Genomic DNA, 14,464 nt, shown 5'->3' on the forward strand with positions numbered 1-14,464 from the left:
AGATAACCCTATTTCTGATACGATCTATCAGAGCAACCCCAAGCATATAGCTCTCTCCATAGCATGTGCACTTTAAATCGGTGCACCAGTCTGCACCATACGTCATCACTGTGCAGGATGCAGTGGTTGACTAGACTTTTGTCTTCAGGCTTTGAGGGATGCCTACAGGTTGGGAAGCAGCATTTAGGCCACTTAGCATCCAGCTGAGTTCCGGCAGACATTCTGCCATATTGACGATGTCGTCTGCGCAGCGGAGGTGTGACATGTGTCCGTTCCAGTCCAACGTCTTAAAGACATCGTCTATTGCATCGGACTCCAGTTTCTGAGATATTACATCTCCCTGTCTCACTCCTCGTTGCCTTTGGATAGGTCTTTTCTTGTGGTCCTGTACTTGAACAGTCATAGTAGCAGTATTGTATAGACACCTCAACACCCCGATATAGCGACAGTCGATTTAGCATCTCTCCAAGGAGTCCAAAACTGCCCGTCTCGATGGAGACAAAGGCTTTCTCATAGTCCTCAAAGGCTAGACACAGAGGCTGATTATACTCTTCGGTCTTCTGTATAATCTGCCTTACTGTGTAGATCTATTGTACTAAAGTCTTTTCGAAACCCAGCTTGCTCTGGCGGCTGAAACTCGTCGAGCTTTTGGGCAAGACGGTTCGTCGATCGATATCCTTCAATAAAATATTGTTGAATTTCTGAAAACTATTTTCTATTGTCTTATGTCTTGTCTTGACTTTTATGAATTTGAAGGCTTTATTTAAGTCATCTGAAGAATACTGTCTTCGTTTAGGTGGCATCCCGTTGCAGATGGTTTGCGCACTGTAACAAAATACATGGGTCGGATATTGGCCACTTCACCACTAAATACTGGCCACCTATGCCAGTAACTGAATTTAATTGATAAAAGTGGGTGATATTTTGCCACACGATACTACATCTTATAAATATTGTGAAAACAGTCGATTTTCATCTAAATTGAGTACTTGCATTTTTATTTAGTTATTGGCATAGGCGGCCAGTAACAGAAAATTTGCAATATATTGATTCAATTATTGGCCACCTCCATAAACTCACCTTCCCAAAGGTAATTGCATGAAACTATAAAATATTAATAAAACTTACCATTAACACCATATAAATATGCTAAAGAAATCACTTAAATTGCGTTCATTCACCAATAATGACAATTTTGAAGAAATGTGTTTCGTTAAGAAATACGTTACTCTGAAGCGTACACGCGGAAGTCCAACCGCCAACTGTCAGAAAAAGGCGGCATAGTATGGCGCTTTTTATCATAGTGGCAAAAAATTGTACTAAAATCAAAGTCAGTTAGATAACAAAGTTATATTAAAAAACACAGATGGCAGGTGATGCTTCATTCCTTATTTTATGATTTTTAAGTTTATAGTGGCCAGTAACTAACGATGGCTAATAACTGGCAGTTTTACCCTATGTGCTGTGTAAGTATAGTAATTACTGTATACGGGATTAACAATTAAAAACGCAGAGCGAGCAAAAGAAAAGCTTCACGAAGTAAAATTCAGGTTTTATACCTATAATGAGATAACTTTATTTATACAGGTGATTGGTAAGTCGATGTATTCCTTTATATGGGTTGTAGACGAAGGCATTTAAAAGGATACATCGACTTAGCAATCACCCTGTATAAATTAACATCCCTATTTTTACGGCGACGGTGAATAGAAGTATTCTTGTTGAATACAAGACTTGACAGTAACGCTCGGACGCTCTTACCAAAAAATCCTCCTGGATCTATTGGTCTCTTTATCAGTCTCTACACTCTGAATGCATTTACCTACTTATACTAATCTTGGTCTTCTTTAGCTACCAGTTAATATTACACGTGTTGGGTTTTAATTTTAGCCCAAGCCAATAGGTCAATCGGTAGACGCCAGCTGATAGTTTCCAACTCTATTCAAGTGACGACGTATAAGGGTCAAAGTTTACTATGCGAATGAAGCGATTGCGCAAAATTACGCTTTATTATAAATAATAATAGCCGCTGATGTTGACCCACTGCCTTTGTAGATAAAAATATCGGACGGAAAAAGCGGTCATGCACTTTGGCCTATTCTTTCTACGTCGGTTGTAATAGTTAACGCGTCAACTGATTGTACTCGTATTCAATGCTACATTGACCTTCTGTCTAAATAAGATTAAGCTCCAATTTCACAATAGTCAGTTAAATCGTAACCAGGGAAAGGTTGATTAATTATACGTCATCTCCATATTAAATTCTTGACAGTAGTGTCAAACGTCAAGCAATAATCCTTGGTTATAAATGCTCTAACCCACTATGGAGAAATTAGCACTAAACCTGACTTACGTGGACCTGGTTTAGCGTTTTTTCTCTTGACTCAGTGACGTCAGAAGGGTTAAATTATTAATTCGATGTGTTCTAGAGATAAATGGTCTTACAGAAAGTCAGGAAACCGTATTTTGGTTCAGCCAAACGCGAGTTCATCACAGTCACATGTATACTTACACCAAACTGCGATTCTGACAATCTTCTATTTTGAAGTTGAATAATAATTACGCGCCTGTAGGATGATGAAATAAATCTTAAACATCTCATCAGCTTCTAGATATTATTGCTATGACCTAAATTGTGTCCTCATTTTATACAAAGTATAAAATACTAGCTGTTCCCGCGAACTTCGCTTCGCCTTAAAAAAGTTTTCCCGTGGGAATTCCGCGATAAAAAGTAGCATATGTTCTTTCTCAGGGTCTAGACCATGTGTATACCAAATTTCATAAGAATCCGTTCATTAGTTTGGGGGTGAAAGAGTAACAGACAGACAGACAGACACAGTTACTTTCGCATTTATAATATAAGTTAGGAAGTTAGGATTATGTCCATTATCTAGGTACAAACTATCCGTCTGTGTCCGTAATTTACACAGTACATTTTCTTTTAGCCAACTTCACTTATTCCGAGTCAACTGAATGAGATTACGGGACTGCAAGTCTTTTAGCCCGTCAGTTGGCCATTTACATAACTTACTTTCAGCAGCCATGACTGGCAATTTTAATATAAGCACCGCATAATAAATCGCATGCACATAAATAAGAGGAAAAGTTACATTAGACGAGTATAAATTTGCACAGGTATAGATTTCGTATTTGTTGCAAATGAATTATAACCTAACCAACGTTAAAGGCCGATGCATAACTTTTGAACGATGAAGCCGATTTTGATAAAATATTGCTAAGAACACTTTGGGTAACATTACCTATGACCCAAAAAAAGCATATCCATAATTGGTTCAACCGTTTGGAAGCGCTTATTACGCTACCACAGAGAGACATACACACACAGATACACAGACACATTCATCTCTGAGACTCAGATAGAGCATATTGCAAATTGCTATTGCAAAAAAATAAAGTTCTAATTGAATTTTTTCATTTCCTGAACTTACGTAGGTGATGATCAGATGGTTTATTGGTTATGGTCTTTTAAAAAGCTCAAAGTAGTTAGGTATAAAAATACAGAATTTATTCTGTACTAGCTGTTCCAGCGCGCTTCGCTTCGCCTTAAAAACAATTCCCGTGGGAATTCCGGGATAAAAAATAGCCTATGTTCTTTCCCAGGGTCTAGGCCGTATGTATACCAAATTTCATTCAAATCCGTTCAATAGTTTTGGCTTGAAAGAGTAACAGACAGACAGACAGACAGACACAGTTACTTTCGCATTTATAATATTAGTTAGGATACGGATGTTTCAGTAAACATCCGTGGGTTTTCAAGAGCTTAAGGCAAATTGGCCATTCGGGGCAGTGGGGTCACTCTACATGACGCAAAACGAAGTTTCGGTGCGCTGCTGCGCGAGCCACGACTCTATCTCGTTGTATTAAACGTGCCGAATGCACGACAGCACTCATTGGTTCATTTTTTGTCAGTATACAGGGTGTTGCAAAAAGGGTATATATACTAAGCCGAAACCTACATGTGCAGCATCGTACATATACTTATCTAAGCCCGAAAGTGAAATAAGAATTTCAAAATTCGCGAAAAAAATATATCATTTTAAAATTCTGATTTCAGTATCGGGCTTAGATTTTCCATGCTGCACATGCTGGTTTCGGCTTAGTATACCCTTTTTGCAACACCCTGTAGAGTAACCCTCCAGTGTCGGGATCAATTGATTGGTGCCGGGGAAACTTTGGGATTGGTGGAAAGTTTCCGGGAACCTGGCTCGCACGGGAGTTAATCTTTCCGCGAATTGTTCTTTTGTTTCTCGCAGTTCTTGTCGCTTCTAGTTGTAAAGTCCGCGAAGAGTGCTAAATCTGGCGGCCATAAGTTTATTCTTCGAACTTTTATAGTTTTTTTGAATTGATTAGGTACTTGACAAAATTGCGATATAGGCATGTTGAAGAAAATAATAATATGGTGAACATGGACATCTCTACACAATATGCTTTATACAGGGTGTTGCAAAAACATATATTAAGGCTAAAGGCGGTTATAGTCGTCGAAATATAATAGGCCCGTTTGGACAGCTACACAAATTTGCTATTTAATCTTGATTTTTTTGATGAAATACATAAAAAGATACATAATCTGGCTTATTTTTTAACGGCTAACAGAAAAAAGAACTTTTGAAGCACCAAAAGTTACTTATTGTTTAGAATTTTTATGATTTAGATTTGACACCAGCTGTCATCCCATACATTTTCGAGCTGTCCAAACAGGCTTATTATATTTCGACGACTATAGCTGTTTGATAACTCCCATTTAAACTAATTTAAATGGGTGTTATGATCGTTGGTCTATTCAGTTTTCTTATCTAAAAATCATAATTATTATTATATGTACGTACATTCATAGATCCGTAAACTAGTACTCATCTATAATATTAACTACTTATTACATGTTTTGTCCATTTATTCTTTCCCTGGCTTATGCTATTTTATAATCTGACCAGACCTATGTTCCCTCAAATAGCAAACTTCTTACTGAAATAGCTAGTTTATAGAGGCTTTATTAAATATGATACGTGACTTCTGTTTAGTGGTTGGCATTATCACGAGAAGCTTATTTCATGCAATTGCGATGTGTGACTTTTATTAAAGTAGTAAAAAATATTACTCACATAAATATAGGTCTTCATAAATAATTATTTAAAGACCTTTTGATATCTCTTCATAACAATAAGAATGTCCTAGAGATTCGTTACGGAAATAATCTCAAGTAGGTATCAAGATATATTTCGTTGGAAGTGTTTCCTAAATTAATTGTCCACTTTAAAAATCTTTCAAAAATACTTTCATATTCCCGAACAACAATTTTTTTAGTTGCATCCGAGATGAACGTTATCTCAACATTAAGTATACAGTATCTCTGTAGCGCCAGAATCGGGCTTTTGTAACATGGTACTGATATTAAGTATTTTATCTCCATTTACCGTGCCTAAACACATTAAAACGAGACCATTGGGGTCGTAAATAAAATATACAATCCAGCAAACAAGGTTTTCCTGTGGCGGGCATACGTGCTCCCAAATCGTGTGAAAAATCCAACGTAAAGCACCCCATTCACTTCACGCACCGCGAGCCGAGCCCCGAGCCGTACCATTCCGTGGACAAATCCTTCATCGCCCACACACTACAGAAGTCCCGAGTTGCAGTCCAGTCGATTGTGAGCTTTTTTGAGCTATGCACAAGGAACTTCGGTAAATCTTCGTTATTCGTACTTCTCTCGCTGCGCTAGCGAGCCCAGACGGCGAGCGCCGCGCCGAGCCGCGAGCCGCACCCACCTACCCATTCACACGCTGATTTGTCCGCGGACTTGTCGACAAATCCGCCGATTGGCGCGCCCGTGAATGGGGGCCTTAAGGGCAGAGGGCTGCGCATCGCGCGGTCCAAAGCTGGATTAAATGAGATTTAATTGGGCTATTTTTGGCGACTTCCGAAGGGATCTCTCTGGAGGGCGATTCTTCATGAATAAAGGGTCGGTCATCGGTCTCGTCCTGGCTCCCTGGTTCCCTTGTGTGCACGGACCTTTACGTCTTAATTATAGCAGACTAGCTGTTGCCCGCGAGCTTTTAAATGTTTTGCTGCAAAAATCCTGGAATAATGACTAATAATTATTTGTTTGTCTAGCGTTTCAGCTTACTGTATGCCAAATGTCAAAAAAAAATCGTGTTCCCGTGAAAGAGTAACAAAAATCCATCCTGTCAATCTTCCAAATTTTCAAGTAAAAAATAATTATGCTAGGATAGGCTACTACTAATACTAATCTACTATACTAATCTACTTGTAGGTACAATTTATGTATAGGTATCGGTATATCCTCCATAATAAAGCTTTCTTGACCATTATTTATTCAATGAGCACTCTAATGAGATTAACTTTCTAGATGGAAAACAAATAAATAGATTAGCTCCCTGTCATTTTTGTTTTCTACTCACATAATAATACGTAGGTACATTTTGTACATAACTGAAGTATATCAATGTATATTGTATACTTTCGCATATTGACATATTTTATACTACATAAGGAAATACATTATACCTATAAAACTTTATTTATTCCAATTTAAATAGGTCACAAGACAAGATAGTATAGATCGTTTAATAGGTAATTTTGCTTAATTTGATGTGCCTTAATACACCAATTACTGGCCTTACCTCCTTGTCGACCACTGATAAAAGTCCACCTCGTACAGACACAAACGTTAGGAGAACCCTTCTGTCGTAAGCTAAGGGCAGGACAAGTCGGGCCTAAACGGAACCTTCAACCTCCACATTGGGCCTGAAGCAAATCCCTTGCTAAGGCTCTCTGTCTGCATAACTGATATTCAGAGGCTGTGGGATCACACTTCTTTTTTGTTTTTTTAAAGTTACACAAATAAAGTAAAGTTACAAAAACAAGAAGCAAAGTCTCTTTTTCATAGCAAGTCCGGCTAAAATACCTGTCAGATATATTTTTTCTATGGATATTAAACTATTGTCAAATCTACATTGGAACAGAAAGGAACTTATATTTATGAACATAATATCATTATGTATAAGTATACTCTTATAATGAAAAAGTACAACAGCTCGTTATATTTCTATTGCACTGTGGACGAGGGGTCTAAGACGCTTTTCACATTTCGCTTATGACGATGCCATGTTTATCTCAATAGCAAACTCTTTAGAAAGACGGTATTATGTAGGGATCGGGTAGCTTGACAAAAAAACGAAAACGAACGAGTCCTTTTTAATGCAGTCGGTACGTTTATTACAAGGAGATAGAGTTTTGTTTAGCGTGACATTGCACTCCGAATTTTCGTTTTCCTTAACCTAGAGTGGCCCCCGGGTGTCGCTATGTTGATACTACTTGATACGAATATTTTTTTGTGAAAGAAAATGACCCAATGTTATGAAATTTTGGACGTGTTTTTAAGCCTTTTTTTGAAAAGATGGCTCAGGAGTTTCTTGCCTCCGTTCTTCTCCTAAGACAGAAAGAGCCCCTTATCCGGACGGAGGGTACTTTGTTAAAATTTACGTTCATCAGAAAATTTTATATTTATACGATGAAAAATACATTTGACTTTGACTTTAAAATAATAATAAAATATTATTCCTTATTTTCAGGTAAGCGTTAAAAACATGAAACGCGGCATAACTGTACAGTTTGAAGATGAGGCTGTTAAAAGTAAGTGAAACATCCTGTTGTATTATTCTACCTGAAGCCTCACACCATTACAAGAAGAATGGTCGTGAATGTGAACTTGAAATATATTATTATAAAATAGAATTTACAAACTTGAAACATATAATTATAAAATATTTAGTATCAAGAGCGTACCCTAGTACTTAGTAAGAAATACTTCACACGCTTTTAGCGATCCCATCCATACGTATCGGATGTCCAATGTCTATCTTCATATTTCCTTTCTTGTCTAGACAGTTTCTCAGAGCTAATGAATCAATTATTTTGTAAAAATAACACCATATACTAACAAATTCTTCATGTTGGGTATTACAAAATATGAAGTACTTTTATTACTTTTTTGAGAGTGGATGTGAAAGTATTTTAGCTACACCATCATGTACCTAACTAAACAATCTAAAATAAGTTACATTACCATTGATGAGCTTTGAAAGCCATCGCGCCGTCATCTTTAGTAATGAATTAAGATGTGACAGGCAAGTCTTGAACTGATATCCTATTTGCGATATCGCTGTAGTGTTATGTATAATGTACTGTACATAATATATAGTGTACAGTGTACATGTCACGGGAATCATGCCTGCAGGATCTGCGTGCAAATTAACGAGCCCGTCTGTCAGCTGTCGGGCCCGCCTCGAGTGACGGCGTACTGTCGGCAGCAGGGCCCTTCACCCTATTCCTTTGTTCGCCACCTTGGCCTTATGTCCTTAGCTGCAAGAAATACTTATGTGAATAAAGGTGGATAGGGTTTTTGGATCTGCCGCGGTTGAAAACCGTTATAAATAGGTTGATTTTTTATCTTTATATTATTTTATTCAATGTAGCTAAACGCTTCTGGAAAACGTATCAAATTTAAATGCCGAGCCACCCTGACTATCTTTCAGGAAAAATAAGAAAGCAACACATTTATTCAAAAGCTCTCTATGCTGTATTAAGCGCAAGTATACATAGGGTAACCGTGCCGTATAGCGACACTACTTATCTCTTGACAGAAATGGCCTGAGCTCAATTGAATGAGAGGCTTAAAGAATCGATTCATAGTCCGTAAAAGAGAAATGGTAGGAAATGTGCCGTGTCTGTGATCAATAAGGGTCTATCTATCTATAGGTACTGTATTCATTCTTATTTGGCGAAAAAGGTAAACAATCTTTGTGTGTCTTTTTAATAAAAATACTATTAAACAAAAATACGGCCAAAATAAATGGTTTAATTACGAAATCAACCATTTTTGCTTAGTAAGTATTTCATTTGTCACTATGTTTTGTTTTATAACTTAGTTTTTAAATTAATTCAAATAAAAAGACACTCCAAGATTGGTAAAAATCTACGACAAATAAGAAAAAATACATTATGCATTGAAGGTAGTTATGATAGGGTTGAGGCTGAGTGTACTTGGTGTGACACACATTGTGTGTAACTTGACGGCGAGACGGCGTAATCTTGAGCGCTAAATGACTTGTGATATTTGGAAGTTAATTTTAGAATATATCATTAAGTTCTAATAATAAATATTATTAAGTATATAAGTTGTTGTTTTAGCTAAAGAGGTACCTAAAATTTCTTGTGTTAGGTACAATTAAACATTGTCATTGTTATTTATTTTTAACCGACTTCAATAAAGAAAGAGATTCTCAATTCGTTGCATCAGTTTAAATCATGATAACAGCAAGCTGTATTTCAGTAATATGTAACAGTCTTCAAACAAAACATGCATACGATATTGCATCATGAAGGATCAAAGCGGGGACCAGTTTTAGGAGTAATTACCTTCGTTTCTGATGCAATTCCGCATGCGTGGTCTGAAGACGGGTTTTGGTATCGCAAAAAACTATACCACGCACAAAGTAAGTGCAATTATCTCCCATAATTTGTAGGTGTGTTTGCGTAAAGTTCATGGTTAAAAGTTTGATTTTAAATTATTTATGCTTACTTTAAGATAATAATGAGTTTTCACATTTTAAAATTGACCCGTAGACTTTATAAAAACAAGAATATACCTATTTAAGGAATTAAATGAAAACCTATGTTAAAATTACTCCTAGTTGAGTAGGTATCAATATTAAATAATGTGGTGCTTAATATTCAAATCAACGTTTAATGTTAATAACCGAGATTTACCTGTAAAGCCTAATAAAGTGCAGCCGGACTGACATGAATTTCTAAACTGGTAGAAATACGCTTAGCAGCGTGAGAAAACCTTACTACCCTGGATCAATCTAAAACCGCTTTTATTTCAAGACGTTTTAGAGTGCAACAAAGTAGTGTTCAAAGAGTATGATTTTCTCGCATGTAATTATTGTGCATGGAACAGGTATAAAATGATATATCTGATGCAATTTGCTTTGGTGAATGATAAGTGCAAGGCTTGAGTCTGGAGCGGCGCCTGCGCAGGTATCTGACGCAATTTGGACCCATATCTGTGTCAGACTGCAAGAAAAGAAAATTTCCCCGTTTCCAGAGACCTTCGGGTCTACTCTTACTGTTTTATTTACTTACCCTGAAATCCTTACCTCCTAAACACTAGTTTTTATTTCTTCAGTTTCTTCCATTAACTTTTAAAAATCGTTATACAAAATTTGTTTAAAATGTCTTGAGTGCCACCCTTTGGTATACCTTTTGTAACAACCACATCCAAGTGTGTCAAAGTGACGTCACACAATCATAGATTTATATAGTTGAAACTGCATGTACAGTAAGATAATAATAACAAATTAGTTTAATAACACAAATGCACGGATGAATAACAAAACAGAAGCTCTTGTTATCTTCAAAGAAGAGGAGGAAGATACAATTGAAATCCATAAAAACATTGGCATTTTATCTGTAAAACAATTTCATAGTTTACGCTTTTGCGAAATAACGATCTTGTCTATAATTAATTTGTTAATTGCTCCGATACGGATACAATGTTGAGAATTTAATAAATCGAGAGAATGAAATTCAAGCGTAGCTCTGTCTATTATTTATTTTATTTATACCAAACTTTGTGTAACATAGTTATTTTATTGAAGTTTACTGAAGGGTTTGTCTTGACACTAAATACAATCGTGGTCGACAAATCAGTAACATGAATATAACAATAGGTATTAATTATTATACATAGGTATTAACATTACTTATTTAGATACTCATACAATTTCATTTCTAAGGTAACATACATAGGTTAACATTATTTGTGGACAGAGAGGATTACTAATATGCATCTAAGGTAGTCTTTTTTAATTGTAATATTTATAAATATTTGACGAATGTACATTGGTTTTTTAATGGTTTGAATTCTGCGCAACCTAGGCATATAATTATGTATAAACAAAAGACTCACACCTTGTACTAATGTACTACCTTGCGGAGTAGGCCTTGGTGCATTGCTGCATCCACTTTTCCCCAGTGTTATGTTAGTCCCAATGTAATAGGGGGCGGGCCTATTGCCATTTTACGGGCACATTCAAGACCCGACAACAAATATCAGTGTTTAAACCAATATCTGCTCCAGCCGGGAATCGAACCCGGGACCCTCGGCTCATTATTAGTCAGGGTCACTAACCACTACGCCATTCGATCATCTATGTATAATCGTTATCAATAATACGTAAGAATGCGTGAATTCGTTTGCATAAATAAAATAAAACTTCATATATGTGTATATCAATATGAAACAGTTGTAAACACTATGTTCATTGTTTATTCAAATTAAATGTAGTAAATTCACAAAAGCCCCAAATCAAGCCACGAAATTTTCTTTTAATGTGTACTCTGTTTACTTTACCCACAAGGTTAATACCTACCTATTTGTTCAGTAACCTTTGTAAACAGTGCATTGCAAAGTGATTTCGATTATGAAAAAAACATGAATGAATGCTCATAATTTTTTATAGCAGAATAAAATCATTATAACAGAGTCTACCTTTCTGTCTCGATGAATTATAATTTCTAATAAATCACATTTATTGTATTGAACTTTGAATAAGTCTTTTGCCTCTTTCTTTGAACTGATTAGAAAAATTACGGGCATTGACTCGCAGGAGTCAGAGGGTCTCTCAGGGTAGCGCCCTTTCCTTTTTCGATAAGAGAGAATTGTGATAAAAAATAATAATATAGAGATGTAGAGTTATGAAATAGCTATCTACTTATTTTGTCATCATTTCAATGTCCCGAATGTTTTCAGGTCGTACCTGTATTCATTCGTAAAGCCTATGAATACTTCCCCTAGAGAGTCGAGGACCATCTAACAAAGTCGTTGACTAATTCATTCCCAGAATTTGGCATCCGATATACTGAACGATAGGTAGTGGTTATAAATGAGCTCCCCCCACGCATACGCCATCGTTTTTGTAACTGGACTCTTAATACTGAAATCATAGAAGTCGGGCCACTTCTTCAAAATCTTCATCATCATTTGTCAACTAACATCTTCAGTTAACAATTTAAAGGGCACCTTTCCTGTCCATAGCTACGTGCTCATACTGCCAGACGAAAATGATAACGAATACAAACGTACTACACCCATTTTCCCATCGGGGGTTAAAACAAAAACGCAACAGTCAAAATCCTCAACACGGCCACACAGCGATAACGAATCGATTCCGCCACAAAGCGGGCAAAGCGACCCAATAAAAATCACATTTTCTTCTCTCGGCCTAGGTGACATACCCTGAGTTTACTGACTTCCGAAGTAGCAGGTTATCAGACGGCGTGGGAGGGGGTGGCTCTGGGAGGCTGGTTGGGGCCAGGAGTCCCGCTCGCCCCGCATTCGCGTCTCGTCGCTCGCAGCGCGAACACCGCGCCGGGACCTCGCATCACAGTTCTCAGTCCCCGTGTTGTCACATCTTTGTTTTTCTCTGTGGTCGGTTATTCTGTGTGGAGTGTGGGAGTGATTGCTACGGTTCTCCTTGGTGTTTGTGCACTAGTGCAGGCGGTAAACGAAAATTTGCGCATGCAAATCTATTCAAATTGGATTCGATTTCTTAACTGTTTTTTTTTTTGTTTTATTCTTTCTTGTTTACATGCAGGTACTTACATTAAATTAGATTTTTTGAGTATTTTAACTAAAGCTTGATAAACTTTGCTTGAAAATTTTAGATAGGTAAGCATGAAAAATATCTTAAAATGAAAATGGAAAAAATATCTTGGAGCGTGTTCTTTAGAAATGCGGATTATGATCGATACTTTCTATTTACGGACGGGATGTCTATTAAGTATAAGAACAGTACCTAAATGTATTTCATGAAACTTCACTCACGAGCGATGAAAAAGTTCCAGTGACATAAGTACCAAATTGGAGTAATTTAATATAAAAAAAAAAAAAAACACGCACTCACGCCTTGTACTAATGTACTCCCTTGCGGGGTAGGCAGAGGTGCATTGCTGCACCCACTTTTCGCCAGAGTGTATGTTAGTCCCAATGTAATAGGGGGCGGGCCTATTGCCATTTTACGGGCACATCCAAGACCCGAGAACAAATATCTGTGTTTAAACAAATATCTGCCCCAGCCGGGAATCGAACCCGGGACCATCGGCTCAGTAGTCAGGGTCACTAACCACTACGCCATTCGGTCGTCGTAATTTAATATAATGAAATATAAACGGAAAATACTAGCTTAATGACGCCGTCTGCAATATTGAAGTACATTTAACAGCGCATCAGAATATTACCAACTAAAACGTAAACAGTTTTTCATCAAATTAAATGTTTTAATAAATTGGGGTCATTTGGTGTTGTTACTTTGGAACTTTTTCATTGCTCATGAGTGTATTTTTTAACCGACTTCGAAAAAAGAGGGAGGTTCTCAATTCGTCGGGACCTTTTTTATATAAATTTGTTCGCGACAATCGCTAGATCGAGTAGATCATTCGTGATGGTTCTGGAACATTCTATGACTTTCCTGAAGTTTCGATAAAGTTCTAGAAGAATTAGTATGGATTCAATAGATCTACAATAGTCTGGAAGCTTCTAGAACAATAGTTAGGGAATGTTCCACAACGTCCGTGAACTTTCTAGATGCTAAGTTAGGTACTTATAGTTAGTAGATAAGTATGGATTGTTCTACCTATTTAGTAATAATAATAATAAATAGTGTGACCTCGGGTATCTCTGGAACTTTCGGGAAGATCGCTCGCCGGCCTATATAAAGCGAGGTGTCCGGCGCACATTAAGTTCAGTTTTATAGTAACAGTCGAACAGTTCAGTTCTAATAGAAAGCTCGAATAGTGAACTTCTCCAGAGATCCTCGAAGTGAATAGTGATAGTAATACTGGTGTTTTCTTTCAAGATAGTACCATCCGGCGTTCGTAATAGTTGTGAGTCGTGTCGAAGGGGCTCACAAAATTATATTCTGAAGTGATAACACAGGGCGGGCTTCTCAAAGACGCCAACACACTTTTCATAACATTCTTTTCTTTGTTACGGTAAATAGACCTCTTTCGCAAAAGTAATAAGTTTCCAGCTATGACGTTCTGGGTTGATCCGTGAAGGGAAGCAGTTGTAGACCCGCCTGAGGGTAAATAAATTATGTTTCTCAACTTCCATTCCATACCTTCATTCATGACCTCTTTAGCTTAGAAAACAAAATTACCCGCTTGTCCGCAAACTTTTTTGAAACCGTAAAATAACAGCTGAGCATCAAATTCGATTCTGAATTTTGATGTTAAGAAACAATGATTGTAGTACGAATTGTTCCTTTTTCAAATTACATAGAAGAGAAGAATGGAATGAAAGCAAGCGATAAATTAAAAATTACTACCTACCTAAAGTCATAGTTCGAGATAAAGAGGA

General features: G+C 37.0%; 1 protein-coding gene across 11 annotated transcripts in view; it reads left to right on the forward strand.

Annotated features, from left to right (window-relative positions):
• Positions 1-14,464, forward strand: part of LOC105387428 (low-density lipoprotein receptor) — a 187,210-nt gene that overhangs the window by 125,615 nt on the left and 47,131 nt on the right. Inside the window, exon 1 of one of the 11 annotated variants that reach the window (XM_011558146.3) lies at positions 12,425-12,535. The exons of 8 other annotated variants lie outside the window; for them this stretch is intronic. The gene's annotated coding sequence lies outside the window, so the exon portion shown is untranslated. Of the gene's footprint in view, positions 1-12,424; positions 12,608-14,464 lie in introns of those variants that run through there. 2 more of the 11 variants (XM_011558143.3, XM_011558144.3) reach the window with 2 other exon arrangements.

The sequence above is a fragment of the Plutella xylostella genome, chromosome 5, assembly GCF_932276165.1.
Source record: "Plutella xylostella chromosome 5, ilPluXylo3.1, whole genome shotgun sequence".
Lineage (NCBI taxonomy): Eukaryota > Metazoa > Arthropoda > Insecta > Lepidoptera > Plutellidae > Plutella > Plutella xylostella.